Below are 16,706 nucleotides of genomic sequence, written 5' to 3' on the forward strand. Positions count from 1 at the left end.
TGAAACGAATAAAACGGGAATAAAATACCCTTCAGCTTCGCAACAAGAGCCAGCTAACCCCATGCGATCTAAGCAGTCACTTGAAATAAGCTACCGCTGGATGTACGCATGGCCTAGCGATTAGGTCCTGCTTTAGAGCCTGCCTACTGTAGGTATTCATGCCGTGCATATGCGCGCATGAAAGCATACCAGCACAAACAGCACGGGTTCTTGCAGTGCACCGTCTTTGGCGCTTGCAACGGGGCCATGTAAGTCTGTATAATTGGTGCCTAGCCTATAACGCTGAGAAACGGCTTGGAGCGCATTTGCTGACGATGCGTGGACAATAAACTGCAAGAGCATTTATTCTTCCGTGCAGGGTTTGTAACGTCCGGGTCCCATTCCTAGTAATGATGCCCACTATAGCTACACATTTTGGATTTGCTTTCACTGGAGAAAAAAAAAGAAATGTTTGCGATAGGTTTTCTGGATCATGTCTTTCTTTCATGAAGTGTAACGCTGACTCTGTAATAGTAGATTCGCATTGCGGTAACTTGGCGTAAGTAATAGTGCAGGCTTACTACCTCACAAGCGTGCCACTACAGCTAAACCTCGTTACAACAAAACGGAACATATAGTGAAATATCGTATATAACAAATTAGGTGAAAATTTCGTATGTCCATCGAGGGCAAAAACAAATTTAAAACAATGAAATTTATAAAATAGGTATTCATGTAGCGCATGCGACAACCAAATAACTAATATATTCTGTTGTCCCTGTAAACATGCTTTGAAGCCTACCCCATTGACCAAGTGAAATCTGTCTCCTTCCACGTAGCTTTCAGTTTCTCCCCTCATTGCTCACCCGCCAAGTTCCACCGTCACATCCCCTGCTTCAGGAAGAGTCGGTCCAGCGTAAAGCGAGTGCTTCATTATTTTCAAACCCAAGCGCTGTCGTACGGTCAGGCTGCAGGATTCCTGCAGGGCTATTCCGTAATTAGTGTATCCTTTGTCACAATCCACAAGCGTCAGCAAGAAGAAAAATCCGGCCGAGTTTGCAGCTTAGTCATTAGTAAGGTTCATTGAATAGCGAGATGTCCTCAGCGGCAGTACATCGCCGTTGCTACGAGCTGGCGGAATTTTGCAAGCGGAAATGTCACCAAGATGCGGCACTTGATTTAGTGAGCGTCATCAAATTTAAGTGGGCTTGTAACATTGATTAAAGTCTGAGCCAGTAACTGACTGTCAAGCGCGTAGAAACAAACTCTGTCTACCCATATTGTGATACCGCTGCTAATGAATAATCGATAAGTGAATAAATAACCAATAAGGGGAACGCTTCGAGCGATTGCGACACCGGTTTCCGTCAGAGCAACGAAGCTAGCCGGTATTGGATTCCTCTTTGTCCTTTGAAGAGAAAATCGAGTGTTGTCGAAGGTACACATGACGTGGAAAAAGTGGCTTGCTAGAAATAAGCATTTACCGCTTTACATTGTAGGTGACTCTATACGGGACAGTTATGAATGGGGTGAGTGCGATGAAAGTTCATCACAGTGATCATTTCTCAGTCATTGCAGGGCAAAGGCGTCTTCTAGATACCACCCATAGCACTAGCGCTTCAGCAACAGACCCACCCTATACACCCGCAAACTACTTAATACCCAAGCCGCAAACTAATTATCTTCTATCTCAACGTTTGCTTTCCCTTTCCGCTGACAATTCTGCAACTCTGACCACCGGCTACCTGTTCAGATTTATATGTTCTTTCAAACAGCACTTCTTGCTCTTCATTTCAACAACAGTACTACGTACCCCTTACAAAAAATTGTTGAAAGGTTATAGAAATGTTATTGTTCAACGTCAACAAATGACCTTGAAAGATCATTGGGCCATTGTTGAAACATTATTGAGGAAGTTGTTGACAAGTGTTGATAATTGGCCCGCGACATTTTGTCGAAACACCATTGGGGCTTTTCAATTTGAAAGATCGTTGGTATATTGTTGAAAATATGATGCATTTCAATGTTGAAAGCCCATTGAAGGATTGTTGCAGATGTGTTGAGTCTCAAAACTGAAATCCCATTGAGGTATTATTGAAATGTGTTGTTTGTCAAATTGAAAGCCCATTGAAGAATTCTTGCAGGTTTGTTGAGTCTCAACATTGAAAGTCCTTTGAAACATTGTTGCAGCTGTGTAGAACATCAACACTCCAATTATATTGAAAGCCCTTTATGCCCCTGTGTGCATTTGGCAGTGTTTAAAACTGCACTTCTCTTAAAATGCTGCTCAGCTATGTTGTGTTGCAATTACTTATCTTTGATGTCCCGTTGATATGTTTGCTGGGAAGGATAGGGGTAAAATTTAAATACAGTCATTTTTGTATTGCAGGCCTCGGTCACCCTGGGCTCAAAAGTATGCTCCTAGATTGCCTGTAATAAACCATATTGTATAGCTGCTAGCAGTACTGTTTTGCCACTTTTTCAATTGTCACAGTGAATGGTCCTTCACGATATCAAGAGTGCTGAAATTATGCAGACAAAAACAATTTTTCTAGGTGAATTGTTTATTTGTAACCAAACATCTGTGTAAATGTACAACCATTTGTAGTTTGAGAACATCAGAAAATGCTTAAGTTTGCAAAGTACAAACTTCCTGCAGCTTGACACCATAACAAAATTGAATACTGACATATGTAGTCCGTATGGCCCTCAAGTAAACACAACTTCCAGAATAAATAAATCTTAAAAAATAAATACCTAAATATATAAATGTACAAGCAGACTGCCATGACTGTAGATAAGAACACTGAAGAAAGGTACTTGCTTTCTTTATTAGGTAGTCAGTGGTACAACCATGGCACGATTCGCTTGAGCCCACAGCACTCACTGGGGCACTGATATGTATGGTGGTTATCTTTAAGTCCCATAGAATTTATTAAAGAGTGGCTGTTGCAGCTAACGTAATTCTAGATACAGAGTGCCAGACATTACTTGTATGAGAAATTCAGACGCACATTCAGCTAACAAAAACTCACTTCCTAATAAGTTTTTTACGAATTGTAGCGGTTTTTTAAAAGGTATATGCACTTAGAATGAATTTCCTGAATGATACCAGTGACGAGACAGATGCCATCAAACTGGCTGTAGAAATGCAATCTTGTTGCACTTACTCTTTTTAACAAAACGCACTGTTGTGCACTGAAGTTGTTTTTTTTTTGTCCACATTAATTTCCATTAATTGATCGTTTCTTTATTTCATTTATTAAGCACAAGTAATTTCCCCTATGTTGTCCTTGGTGTCAGTGTTTGTTGGCTTCTTATGATGTGTATTAAACGTCACACACATGCACGCGCGCGCAGACACGCACAAACGCGAAAGAAGAAAGCTACCCTTACCATAGCGGGGTGCTGGTAAGCCAGAAAATAGAGACGGGTGGTAACGTATCCTTAAGATATGTGCCAGCTTGCTGTGACGTCACAGATTCTGACGGCATCAGCTCGAGCCTGAATAATGTTTTGGCGCTGCAAATAGACGTCCTTGCATTCTGAAACAAAAGTAAGACAAATAAACTAATTCCGAATTTCGCGAGTTTTGGGAACATTTACTGCACTACAACTCCCGAATAAGAAATAAAGGAACATAGAAATCAGCGGGGTCGCACTGACGTTTGACACTGACCTTAGTACGAGCTAAGGGGCACCAATTCAGAGGAAACTCCAAGCGTTATACCACACCTCAATAAGGAGACCCTTTACAATCATCGTTCTGAATGAAAAAAAAACTGTATATTTAGCCAAGCGAAAGTGACAGCACAGAGGACAGCGTGAGCTTTAATTTTAGCTTTAAAATTATCTCCGAATGGCCTGCTAGCCTCTGAATTTAAGAGAGAATGTCTCTAATAGCCTATATGAAACATAACGCCAATTGTATTTAGCTTCTCAAACGGTAAAGTTATCTTTCCAACCAGAACGCTTCAGGATGCGAGGGTCATTATCGCAAAAGAAAAAAATAACACATCAGGGGAAATTTCTGTTCTGTCATAACGCAAGGTTTATGGTCGAGACTTATCACAGAGGGTCTCAAATTACAGCTTTAACTGCATCCTTCGTTGAATTAGTGAAAAATGCGACACATTTGCCTACACGAGGCACATTTTTATTTTCGCATATTTTTGCGAAGCCGAGTCTGTATGTCTGCCTTTATTTGAGGAGCCCCACTTCGGATTGTGTTACCATTCCTAATCATAATACAGCGAGGGCCTCGAATATTTCCGCCTTGATCTTATGAGGCAGCATACGAGAGCTTATTGGCCAGTTGCCCGCTCCTGAACGCAGGAGGGGCCAGCTCCTAAGCGCCGCTAAGCTGACGGACTGACCACGTCGGCCAACTTAACCGTGAGTAGCGATAACCTTCCTAGAACTAGGGCACTATCACGTGAAGCTATTCCAAATCGTTTCTATTCCATTTCTGCAATCACACATTCACGATTGCTCAAAAATATTCGAAGCTGCTCCCACTTCCCCACTCTGCCAGGTGACGTCACGAAATCCACGAAAACTCCAAATTTGATATGACGTTCACATACTAATTATGCATAATTACACCGAACAAAAATTGTTTCTATTTGCCATTAGCCCATCGCTACTGGTCAAAAGATTTCGGGGTGTTCCCGTTTCATTTTTTGTCATGCGACGTCACAAAACCACGAAAACTCACGCCGTCAAAGCGTCGTGTACGCATTAAATATGCCTTAATACGCCAAAGAAAGCTGTTTTTTTGCATACCTGGAGGCTACCCCATTCCGAAAGGAATAGAGGATGTCTGCCTAACAATCCTTCTGGCGCTGACTACTCGGAGCTGCCGGAGATAGCGAACTTATTTGCCTATAATAAACTTTTACGTGGTACTATAACTTTGTCGAGGCCTTTCGACACCTTTACGACGCAACTCTGCCAACTCTTCTTCACTGAGGAGTCGTTTCAGGGCAATTTTCTTATTCGTTTTAGTGGCGTGTTAGTGAGACCCCCGCAGTTTTCGTCGAGCCACCGCAAGCTGAGCAAGCGTGAAAGCGGGTCAGTCGCAAACGCCGGCATCTAGTCTCACTTCGTTATCTCGGCCTCAACAAATCCCCCTCCACTTCTGTGTGCTCCTCGCCTCTTGTCAGCCGATTATACAAGAAAAATCTGTCAAGGTAGGCAATGCTATTTCTTTTGAAAGTAAACAAAAGTTTGGCCTATAAATGGGTACGGCGTTTGGTTGATCGGTTCAAACAACGCTGCCGGTCACCGCCCGATGCTTGCGTCGGCGGTTACGTAAATTTGGAGCCCGGGGACTGAAATAAAAAGATTGTAATAGTTTTACTTCATAGCACCCCCAATCTCACGCACAAAGGACCAAGAAAGCATGTGTGCGAGGATGGTCGTCGCAGTATCTCAACTGGTAAAGCACCGCACATGTATTGCGGAGGATAAGAGTTCGATCCCCCCCAGCGGCTGGTTATATCTTGAGCCGCATTAATTGCCTGTTTTAGGTTGGTGACAGCATTTTTAAGGGTTCTTGCCGCCGCCAGCTAAATTGGTGGGTTGATCTTTCCGACAAATTATGATATGTTGGAAAAAAAATGGCGAAAGACAAGCCGGCAGACCACGTTTCCCGCAACCCTTGGTGATGTGAAACTTGTGGAGTCTTCGTGTCTCAGAGGGATACCAACTACCGCGGTTTCCAGCTTAGCGTGCCACAGGGCCGCGTCAGCCGTCAGCCTCTAGCGCTGGTGCGCGCGAGCTCAGGCCACAAGGGGCTGCCGAGCGACGCACGCAAGAACACAGTATTGCCCTGAGTTATAGTGGAAGCCGTTTATTGTATCCAGCGGCACTAGACACTGCACAAACCCCCGCTACCGGGGCGGCGGGGAACCAAAGGGGTCCCGCAGGAAGGGCGAAAATACAGTCAGGCGCGCCTATACCACGTCGCTGCAAGAGTACAGGCTCAAGCTGGGACACGCCGCTAGGAAAAGTCCCGGTGGCTATGCTACTTGTTCTCGCAATAATCAAAGGGCCAACTCGCGAGAACTCGGGCAATCTCCTTCGGCTTGGGCCTCCAATAAGTGCGGCTCGGCGCGGTACGACCTCGCGCGAGCACTACGCACGTTCCTCGTCTTAGCGTCCGGACAGGATCAACACGAGGTACGCGCTCCCTGCATGGGCGTGAGCTCAATAGTCACAAAGGTGTCGGCAGGCGAGAGGAAGCATGTACCTACCCGGCGCAGTCCTAAGGCAGAAAAGGCAGGCTAACACCACGAGAGTAGCCACCGAAGGCCGCTTCGTGACATCGTAGCTCCGCCCTCACCGCGACCCATCGCGAGTGGAGCGCCACCGCTGACAACTGGTTAGGAGCAAGGAGGGAGTGAGGCGTAGGAATTGCAGAAACAGGCGAAATGCGGCCGCGCAATGGCGCGTCGAATTCCCTTTATCCCCACCAACTATTTACTTTTTTAAATAAATAAACCTTGGTCTCAGTAGCCAGAGACATACAGCGTGTCTGAGCACAGTACACGGCACGTCTACATTTTAGTTAAACAAGCTAGTAAGCACAGTCTTTATTACAGCAGGCTTCGACAAACACCCTCTATATAACACGTACATGGGGAAGGCAACGGAAATGCTTAATGCACTTGGCATTCTTGGTGTGAGATAGTACTACCACAAGCACGCCAACGTGCCTTAAAATTTGTTGCTTTATACATGTCGCACGACATGCAATTGAAAGAAAAATTTTTTGATGTGTTAAACTAAAAGGAAAAGGTGACTGTTATATTAAACATGCATGCAGGTTTCATGTGTGCATTGGCATAAAACTAAATAAAGGAAATTTAAAACATTTCGTGCCAACACGGATACGTCAGAGCGTGATAAAAAAAGAAAAGAAAATATGAGCCCATATGAGCCTTTCGACTCTGTGAAGAAGTAAGAGCAGCAAGGCTGTGGTGGGTTTTACCTCAAATACACATCTATGCATCGGTAATATTATTATTATTACAAACATGGGGCTCTCCGTTTCCCTCCCGTAGATGCGTCCGCAGTGTTTACAACTTCACTGTGAACTACGTAATTAAGAAAAGTAGATTAAACACTGCGTAATATTAAGTCGTCTTAGCGGCTAATTGTCATATAGTTTGTTTCGGGATAGTTTCGATAAAACAAGAGTTACTGCCGTTTTCTGTAACCATACTCCCTCTGTAGACGGCCATGTATTGACAGCCGACGGGAATTCTCTAATGTTTACAACTTCATTGCGAACTACTTATGACAAATCAATGAAACTCGGCATAATGATGGAGCCGAATTAGTGGCCAATTTCAGTATAATTTTTTTTCCAAGATACCTTAATCGGATTGAGAGCTACAGCGCATTCGCGAGAAAGTGGAGGCGAAATTTTTTTTGTGTCGACGCGACGCGTGGACGGACGGACATCGACGACCGGCGGAGGATAGCTAGTACAGCTTCGCTGTAAAAGCAGCAGTGCGTCACGACTTCTAGCGAGATTGGGAACCATAATGGCTACTCACCAAATTCGGTGGTAAACAGCGGTCAAAATTTTTGTGTTGCCATCCACCCTATAAAACAGCGCTTGCATGCAGGCTTTCTATAGAGTCGATCAAACCCGAAGTCGTCGCCAAGCTCTTCGCACGAGCTGTACAAGTCCGGCAAAAGGTGCAGGCTTTGGAATGCCCAGGGGAGTCCCGAGGAACGTGCTAGGCGACTTGCCACAATGTAAACATTCTACACGAAATGCACAAAAAGGCAACGGCACCCATAAGCTTGTGCGTAACCCGCATTCGCGAAATGAAAGTTCACCGTAATTTTTCTCAAGCGTAATTTAGATAAAAGGTTTATGCTGGAAGTATGAATGTATTGTGCCACATAAGCTTTCTTTGTAAAATATTATTATTTAAAAAAATGTTTCAAACATAATCTACGTACGTACCTTGAGAAACTGTGTACGTTATACAAAATGGTGCCTCGCAGCCCTGCCGTAATGATTGGCTCCGAAGGCGATAAGCATGACGATTCGTCCAAGCATCATGTGCCATATATACAATGATTCCTTTTGTGTATGTTATTGTCCTGGTGGAAATTGTCACTCAGTGTTCTCATTATGCTGTGTACGCCAGATTTCCTTGCCGATTCACGTTATATAAAGATGTGTTTCCGACGGTTCTGTGTACAAAACTTTGGTACACAGGCTCGTATACGACTGCATATGTGCGGGAATGCGAAGACATTAGAGTCCCTTTAGTGAAACGTTTTACAGAGAAGCTGTTAGCCTCAAATTAGTCGGGATTTTTCGTGTCCACGTACGTCGTTTTGCTAACCCAAAAACAAACGGCAGTTGGGAGGCTTTGTGTTTGAGTTTCCTCGTAGCAGAATTATGTTTTTCGTACATCGGAATTACAATCCGATGATATCAGCTAGGGTTGTGCGAATAGCCGAAACTTTCAAATAACGAATCGAATAGTGTGCTATTCGATTCGGTCTGCGAGTCGAGCGGTCACTATTTGTAAACGCCATTATTCTTTGTATACATTCCGCACATTTCGATATGTCAACTGCGCTCGAGTAAATATGATTGGCGCTAAACTATGGTAAGTTTTCACCCCCGCCGGCATAGTATATACAAAAAGCATGAGGAGTTGCGTAGTCGAGCAGGCGGGGGGGGGGGGGGGGTGCTGTATTTTGTAAATGTTCGCCTAGCGGACAAATTCATTTCTTCCGCTGCTGGAACTTCGATTGGCTGGGCTGGGTTACGCACCAGAAGGAGGCAGGCAACCCCAACCAATCAGCACTTCGGCAGCAGGCGAAATAGACATTTCCACTGGGTGGACGCTTACATCCCCCATCCGTGCATCCCCCGCTCCGCTATGCAACTCCTCATATTTTGTGTGTATACTATGCCGGCGGGGGTGAAAACTTACCGTACTTTAGGGTCAATTTTATGTTTAATTTCGTCTGCTGCTGAGGTGCTGATTGGGTTTCGGTGGCGATACCTGTCTTCTTCTGGCACGTAACCCAGCCCAGTCAATCAAAGCTTCAGGAACAGAAGAAATGGATATGTTCCCTAGGTGGAGACTTACGGGATACGCCCCTGCGCCCGGCTTCTTTACAGGCTACATATGCAGGGAGCATTCGCACTCTCTAAAAAGTCCTCTGCATGTCAGGAAACTTCCGGCCGCGGTGACTTTGAGGGTATGGCGTTGCGCTGCTAAGCACAAGGTCGCCGGATCAAATACCGGCTGCGGAGGCCGTCTTTCGATGGGGGTGAAATGCTAAACCGCCCGTCTACCGCTCATTGGGAGCACATAAAGATTCCCTGGTGGTCAAAATTAATCCGCAGTCCCCCACGATGGCATGCCTCATAATGAAATGATGGTATTGCAACGTAGTACCCCATAATTCAATTCAATGTGAAGAAACTATTTGTTTGCTCCTAATGCTCCATTTGTGCTTATAATAAAAATATCGCTTCATAATGTACTGTGTGTTGACGGAAACTTACCAACCTTAAGAATACTAGGATGTAAACGTCGTCTTATATCAATTGTGATAACGACAGTTCATTATAGCGAAAACTATTCGAGAGCTATTCGATATTTGATTCGATTCGCTTCTGCCATTATTCGATTCGTATTCAATTCGATCTCAAAAATCACTATTAGCACACGCCTACTATCATATTCGCAGCTTTTGTGTAAGCCGTACTTTACGCATTTTTCTAACGCATTTTACTTTTAAACATCCATTTTGTTGAATAACGGCCTTGCGCTTGTCGGACGGCCTAGAACAATCACGGTGGAAGCTGCACTTCCGGACACGTGCGTGCGGTAGTGACGTACGTCGCTTGTGGTGATGGCGGTGGTGCGTAACGTCGGGAAAAGCTTCGCTGTACGTCTTTTTTCAGAAGGTGGAATGAAGGTGGATGTTTTTTTGTTTTTTTAACTTCCTCAAATCCTTTAAATAACAAGATGCCAGGAAAGCGAGAGCCCGATTCTTATTCTTCAAATCATAAGAAGCGAACAAACAAAGACACCAAGGACAGCATAGGTTTAATTGTACTTATTAGTTCAATTAAAGAAATGATAAATTGATGAAAATGAAAGTGGATGAAAAAAAAAAGAACTGGCCGCACATGGGGCACGAACCAACGGCTTCGCATTACGCGTATGATGCTCTGACCAACTGAGCTACCGCGGCATCCTTTCGCCCTCTACTTTCTGGGCTATTTATGATTATCTACTCGAACTAAACCCGGGAGTGTTAGCCAGCACTACACCTGACGCCCTTGGCGGCGGATGTGGAACCTCCTTTTCTGTCACAGGCGTCACGTGCACCTGTTCTTTCTGGTTGAAGGCAACTGGTTAATAAACCCCCACACGCTACCTGAAGGCATCATTGCTGCCGCATTCTTTAACACTCGTCCTTTAAATCCTTCATTATTGCATGCGGAATGCCACAAAAGTCCTTCTGCACTTCTTGAACACTACTGGACTGTACGAGCAGTTGCGACAGTGGACCTTTCTCTGCGACTGACTTTGTGAATGACTGACACTTAATTATTTTTCTTGTCTCTTCTTCTGATGATCGACTTCTAGACAGATAAGCTATCGGATTAACTCAACATAATATTTTCCTTTAGTGTCGCTTTATACTTTAGTAGGCACGCTTTAATGTCTTCTGTTCGTAACAGAATGCGATGGCCTTGCTAGAGAATTCAGATACTGCAAGCCGGCTTTGCCCGCCGATGCATCGAAATTGAGTGGAACGAACCTCACTTTATGACCGCCAGATTACGCACCCTGGATTCAGCATGAAACCTTCGACTTGCACCGAGAGCACCCAGAAGAAACGCGCAGCTTTTTCGTAGGCTATGGAAGGGCATCGGTTTCCCATTGTCTACTCGTTCCGCGTAGGGATGGCCAACGCCGCAGCCTACGCCCACTCCGGCGACGAAGAACGAATCGAATAAAACTCGTGGCAGGTTAACCTCCCTGCCTCTCCTCTCCTTCTTTCTCCCTCTTTCTCTATGCTAGAAAATCGACCCCGCTACTTAGTGCTCACCAAGGGAACGCCATACCTCATGCGAAACAGTGAACTTTTTAAGAGAGCAACGTGGCTCAGTGAACAGGCTTATTGATATTTTTGTGCGTTGTGCACCCATGTAGTATCTCAAGCATGTATTTAAATAGTGAACCATTTTCTCAAACAGGGACGTATTACACTTCATGAAAATTTGTTATAAGTGCTATTGCAAACATGTGAAATATGCACATGTTCAGAACAAGGAAATCAAAAAAATTACCGACGATTACGTTACTTCCTAATGCGAAATTTGAGCGCAGCAAATAAGCTGTTTCACCTTTTCGATAGATTGAGGCAAAGAAATCGAGCAACACATGTATGCGCTATTACAGAATTTTTTTTTTATTTTTCACACGTATTCCTTTAACAAAGACTCCACTAGGTAAGCTTCTGCTTCGGCGGCACGCACCTCTGGATTCTGACGGCGACGGCGCTGGGCCTCTGCTCTGGCAGCTCGTTTAGCAGCAGCAGCAGCAGCAGCAGCAGCAGCAGACGGAGGACTTCCATCGGTCGTCTCGCTCATGGCTCAGAAAGAACTGGCAGATAATTTCGCAGTGGCGAACGGCAGCGGCAATTTCGGCTCGGGCGGTGCACATATACAGATCCGCCGCCACCGATCTGGCTCTCTGATTGCCACCGCACAGGGCGAACGGCAGCGGCAATTTCGGCTCGGGCGGTGCACATATACAGATCCGCCGCCACCGATCTGGCTCTCTGATTGCCACCGCACAGGGGTTGCATTGGAGGAGGAGCGAAGAAAGGAATTAAGTTCGAGCCGGCGCTTTGACAACCGGAGACTCGCAGGAAGAGGGGGGAGGGGGGCGGCGTGTACACCCAGCGGCAAACGATGGGGGCAGAAGCGCGCGCAGCAAGCGGACAACACGATAAAGGGAGGAGGGAAGAGATAGCAGCGACTGACTGATGCCGCTGACGCCGATAGTGAGTCAATCCCAGCTGCGGAGTTGGTTTCAGGGACAACGCCGCCGATGCCGACACAAACAATATGATACCCTCGCTTCCGCAACGCTAAGAACCAGGTCTAGCCCTGGGAAGGTGGTCACGTATTCGTCGACGTGCCGGGGCCTACGTGAAATAACCGGCGCGTCGGCAACTGAAGAGCACCCTATCCGCCACACAAGAACAGGGGGGGGGGGGGGCCCTTTCCTCCTCTTTCTGCATGGCGGCGACGGTGTTCTATGCAGTCACGTTATCTTGACTCTCTAGCGGCGTCAGCGGCATCCAGCGGTATCAGTCGGTCGCTGCTAGCGCTGGGGGGATGAAAGGGGGGCGGAGCTGGTTACGAGGCCGACGACAACGCCGACGACGACGCGAAACCCAGGAACAAACGCCAAAGAGCTGCGCTCTAAAACAAAAAGTAGGAGGGCCACACAGTTCGTGTGTCTACACGTCGCATTCCTTGTTTACGTATTTATTCACAGTAATGTTTACAATTAAACGAACACGGGTGGGGTGGACTTGAAGAATTGTAAAGTAATGCAGTGCCTTACAATTTTTTAGCAAACCGCTTTCTTAAGCAACTTGATTTGTTTAAAAGGCCCTAAGAAACAGCCGTGTCGTTTAACTTCATGATGTGGCAAATGCCAGTGCATGGCTAATAAGAACAAAACGACTTCCGTGAGCGTCTTTCGATGCGGGATAACGACTGAAATGCGGGGGAAATGCAGTCGCTAGACTGATTATCAGAGAAAAGAAAGCTGAACGTCAACACGACCAATAAAATCATCTCCCTGAAAGAGTCTGCTCTTTCAGGAAGGGAGACATACCGATAACTTTGGGGCCGGAAACTGCCCACCGACCGGATGTAGCTGCAGCAAAGGAAATTGCGACCTTGAGGTTGCTAGAAGGAAAGAATGAAATAGCGAAAAGCGTGCACAGCTGAGCTGCTTATTCGAACAACGTTGGCCACTAGCTCCCAGAAGTGACACCGAACTTCGACTCTGCACGTCTTCGTGGATTTGTGCATTCTTTGGGGTCATTACTTGTGCCCTTGAACATACAGAGAGATCCATGGAAATGGAGCAAGAGGTATGTAGCGTTAATAAATTATGTGAGCAGGGAAGACCGTCATACCGCAGACGCCATTGTCAGCATTGCGAAGATCGTATTGCTCGCTGTATAGAAGGGGCTATGACAATTCCTTATGGCGACATGCTCAGTCGTACTTCGGGTAGTGTTGAAATACATGATTAGCATAGGAACCATCTTAATAACGAGCAATATAGCAGTGTCTATTATTACAATTAGAGAGAAAGTGCGACGACAGAAAGTGCAAACGCGAGGAGGTTAACCAGTTATTACATAGTTGCACAGTTGACTGTGGATAACGTTGTACATATGATTACGAATAAACTCGGATAACCTAGGGTTATTTGTCGCCAAATTTTGTGCAATGTGCCCACAACACAATGCAACCGGCGTGAGTTCGCCAATAATAAGCTGCGTGAGGATGTTGCTTACACTGTGTTATGCAATGGAGGTCTACAGTGGGCATGACTGTTGTTGCCCAAGTGTTGGTGTTGAGAAATACGTTAAACTGCAGTGAAGGCAACGAATAGGACGAATCTATGTCGGTGGCCGGTGGCGGTTGTAAACCATCCGTCCAACGCTCTGTTACATATGAACGTGGATATGAATAAAAACCGTTCCTGCAACATGAGAAAGTCTTCAAGAGTGCGACCGTGTCTATATTTGTTCTATAGTATGGCAGAGATGCAGGTGAATGCATTGTCAGTACAAGAAAATAGAAACAACTGGAGAGCACGTTTAATCTTACTTAAATATACAGAAATGGCATCAGCAGAGAGAGCACGTTTAATCTTACTTAAAGATACAGAAATGGCATCAGCAGCTGTCCGGCACAACATAGTTGACGAACACGATACTTATTGATGCAAGTACACTGACTTCCCAAGTTTCTGTGCGTGCCCATTACTGTGAACGCGCACAAAACTTTAGTGTCATAGCATAAACACTCCGCCTAATCATCCAGCAAATACTGGCGAGGTGTTGCACGGTACACAATTTATTGTGACTCTGATAATATCCCAATGAATGTGTCACAAAAGCTTTGCAGATAACACTGAAATTAGCGCTTCGTATTGGCGCTACTTCCCTTTTAGTTTCTTTTTAAGATATATGAGCTTGCCTTCAACTTTAAAGATGCACAGTTATGGAACACTCGCCTATCCTTGAGCGTACAGACGCTACTGAGAGTCTTCTTACGAACATAAAAGGCTCATCCTAGTTGTTTACTACCTTGTCAGTACTTGGCTTTTGCAACAATCACATCTGACGACTAGATACCGAATTCGGAAAGAGAAGCGACGAATTCGACAACACAGATGAGCTCCAGCTTGGTAGAATAGGACGGAACATACAATGATTGCACGACATTGAAAGATGGCACCCGTTCTTCTTCCAGACAAAGGTCGCGGGCGGAGAACAGCTACGGCATATAAATATATCTCGGTGAATAGTCCGCCTTCTAATGCAGCTGTCAGCAATGAAGGGATAGCAACGGGGCTTTCCTCAGAAGGTGACTGCAGCATTTCCGCTCACTCGCAACCTTTGTCTCTTAAACGAATGATTTGCACGGTAGTAGGTCGCTGGCGCTGGCTTCCGCAGGAAACGTCCCCAAGCACGTTGCAGCAAGCAAAACGAACTACTGCGTCCGTGCATCCTCGCCGCTTTCTGAGCGAATGTATCCTTTGGTCTTCCCATTATAATGCGATGTAGCCAGATATATAGTTAGTCAATTGCGAGCAAATAAAAAAAAGATGTGTCAGCATGTCATTCGCACTGCTAGAGGATGCGAAAGCTTTATTCTTACACAATGCTCTGTGATAGACCCGCCATTGCACTGCCCGGCGTGAATGCCAGCGAGACAGCCGCCGTGGTTGCTTAGTGGCTAAGTGCCGTGTCGTCGTTTTCGATCTTCCTTTTGTCCGTGTCTTGTGTTGCGCTGTAACGAACCTTAAAACGAATCCTAACCAACTGGCCCAACTTGCCGTTTTGATGTAGTGGCTATGGTGTCTGCCTGCTAAGCACGAGGCCTCGGGATCGAATCGCGGCCACAGCGGCCGCATTTCGATGGGGGAGAAATGCGAAAATACCCGTGTAATTAGGTTTAGGTGTACGTTAAACAACCCTAGGTGGTCGAAATTTCCGGAGTCCCCCACTACGGCGTGCATCATAAACAGATCGTTGTTCTGGCACGTAAAACTCCATAATTAAAAAAAATACCACTGAGGGCACACCCAGTGCACTACCCGCGCATAGCAATTGGGGCGAGGTATTGCGCGCCTCCGAGACCAGTGGGGGGGACCTGTGCATGTATTTCGGACTCTACAGCAGGAACATAAAAAAAAATAAATTATGGGGTTCTACGTGCCAAAACCACTTTCTGATTATGAGGCACGCCGTACTGGGGGACTCCAGAAAGTTGGACCACCTGGTGTTGTTTAACGTGCACCTAAATCGAAGTACACGGGTGTTTTCGCATTTCGTTCCCATCGAAATGCGGCCTCCGTGACTGGGATTCGATCCCGCGACCTCGTGCTTAGCAGCCCAACATCATAGCCACTAAACAACCACGGCGGGTTACCGCAGGAAGTTCTGCAGCGGAAAAGGGTGGCGTTGTGTGGACCCCAATGTAATCGTTCTTCAGAAGACGGCGAGGTCCGATACAAGAGCCTGCCGTTGTCGCAGCACGTGACTTTAAAGCCAACGATATCACTCAGTACCGCCGGCGTTAAACTTTTTCTTCACTATTTATATATGTGCGTACCCTTGTTTAAATGAATTGCCCGAAAATAGAGGTGAGAGGTTTTGAGAAAGGACGATGAGTGACCGAAGTGCTTCAACGCTCACAAGAACAGCGGTTCGACATTATTTCTACAAAGGCACGCATTAGGAGACAGTGTGCCACATCGGCCACTCACGCAAAATGGCATGCCATGCGTCTGCGCCGATGTCCAGAGTACTTGCTGCATGGTTCTTCTACTTTTTGATAGATTTGCTTACGTATGCTGGCTAGCCCCAGAGAATTAATAGCGTGGTTAGTATTTCGGCTTTCCCGCATTAAAAGAAACAGCCGCAGTGAAGTCACCTGTACGCTCACCTGTCGCTTCTCCTGCGGTTCAGGCTTGGTTTACCAGTGAATGCGGTGAAGTTTTCGCGCAGGACTGGTGGCTTGCTTGATCCCCCTCCCTCTTCGTTATGTGTGCGGCGAGGTAATAAAGGGAGGGAAGTCCCTCGTTAACGGAGCGTTTTCGGCACAGCGGTACGTCGGCGCCACCGCTGTCACACAGCCACAAGGGGTGACCTCAATTAGTCGGGACAGGAGCGTCGCAACCTGGCAAGCGTGAAAACGCTGGAGAGTACGGCAAAAGGAGATTTCCTAAAGGGCCCGAAAAGGGTCAGCAGCGCGTACAATGGCACCAGCTTTCGGCGAGCGCAGTAGGCCCCACAAAATTACCTGCATTAAAAGAAAGGGAAAACAGGATTTCTCCCTGCAAACGGAGAGGGCTCTGAAAGAGGCATGCTGTCAATTACTGCGATATAATTTGTGTCAC

General features: G+C 46.1%; 1 long non-coding RNA gene across 1 annotated transcript in view; it reads right to left on the reverse strand.

Moving 5' to 3' along the window:
• LOC142573920 (uncharacterized) overlaps positions 1-16,348 on the reverse strand; it is a 160,268-nt gene extending 143,920 nt beyond the window's left edge. Inside the window, exon 1 of the long non-coding RNA XR_012826373.1 lies at positions 16,253-16,348. This is a non-coding gene — a long non-coding RNA (uncharacterized LOC142573920). The remainder of the gene's footprint in view (positions 1-16,252) is intronic.
• Between the last annotated feature and the right edge of the window lie 358 nt (positions 16,349-16,706).

This window comes from Dermacentor variabilis, chromosome 3 (assembly GCF_050947875.1).
Source record: "Dermacentor variabilis isolate Ectoservices chromosome 3, ASM5094787v1, whole genome shotgun sequence".
NCBI classification, from domain to species: domain Eukaryota; kingdom Metazoa; phylum Arthropoda; class Arachnida; order Ixodida; family Ixodidae; genus Dermacentor; species Dermacentor variabilis.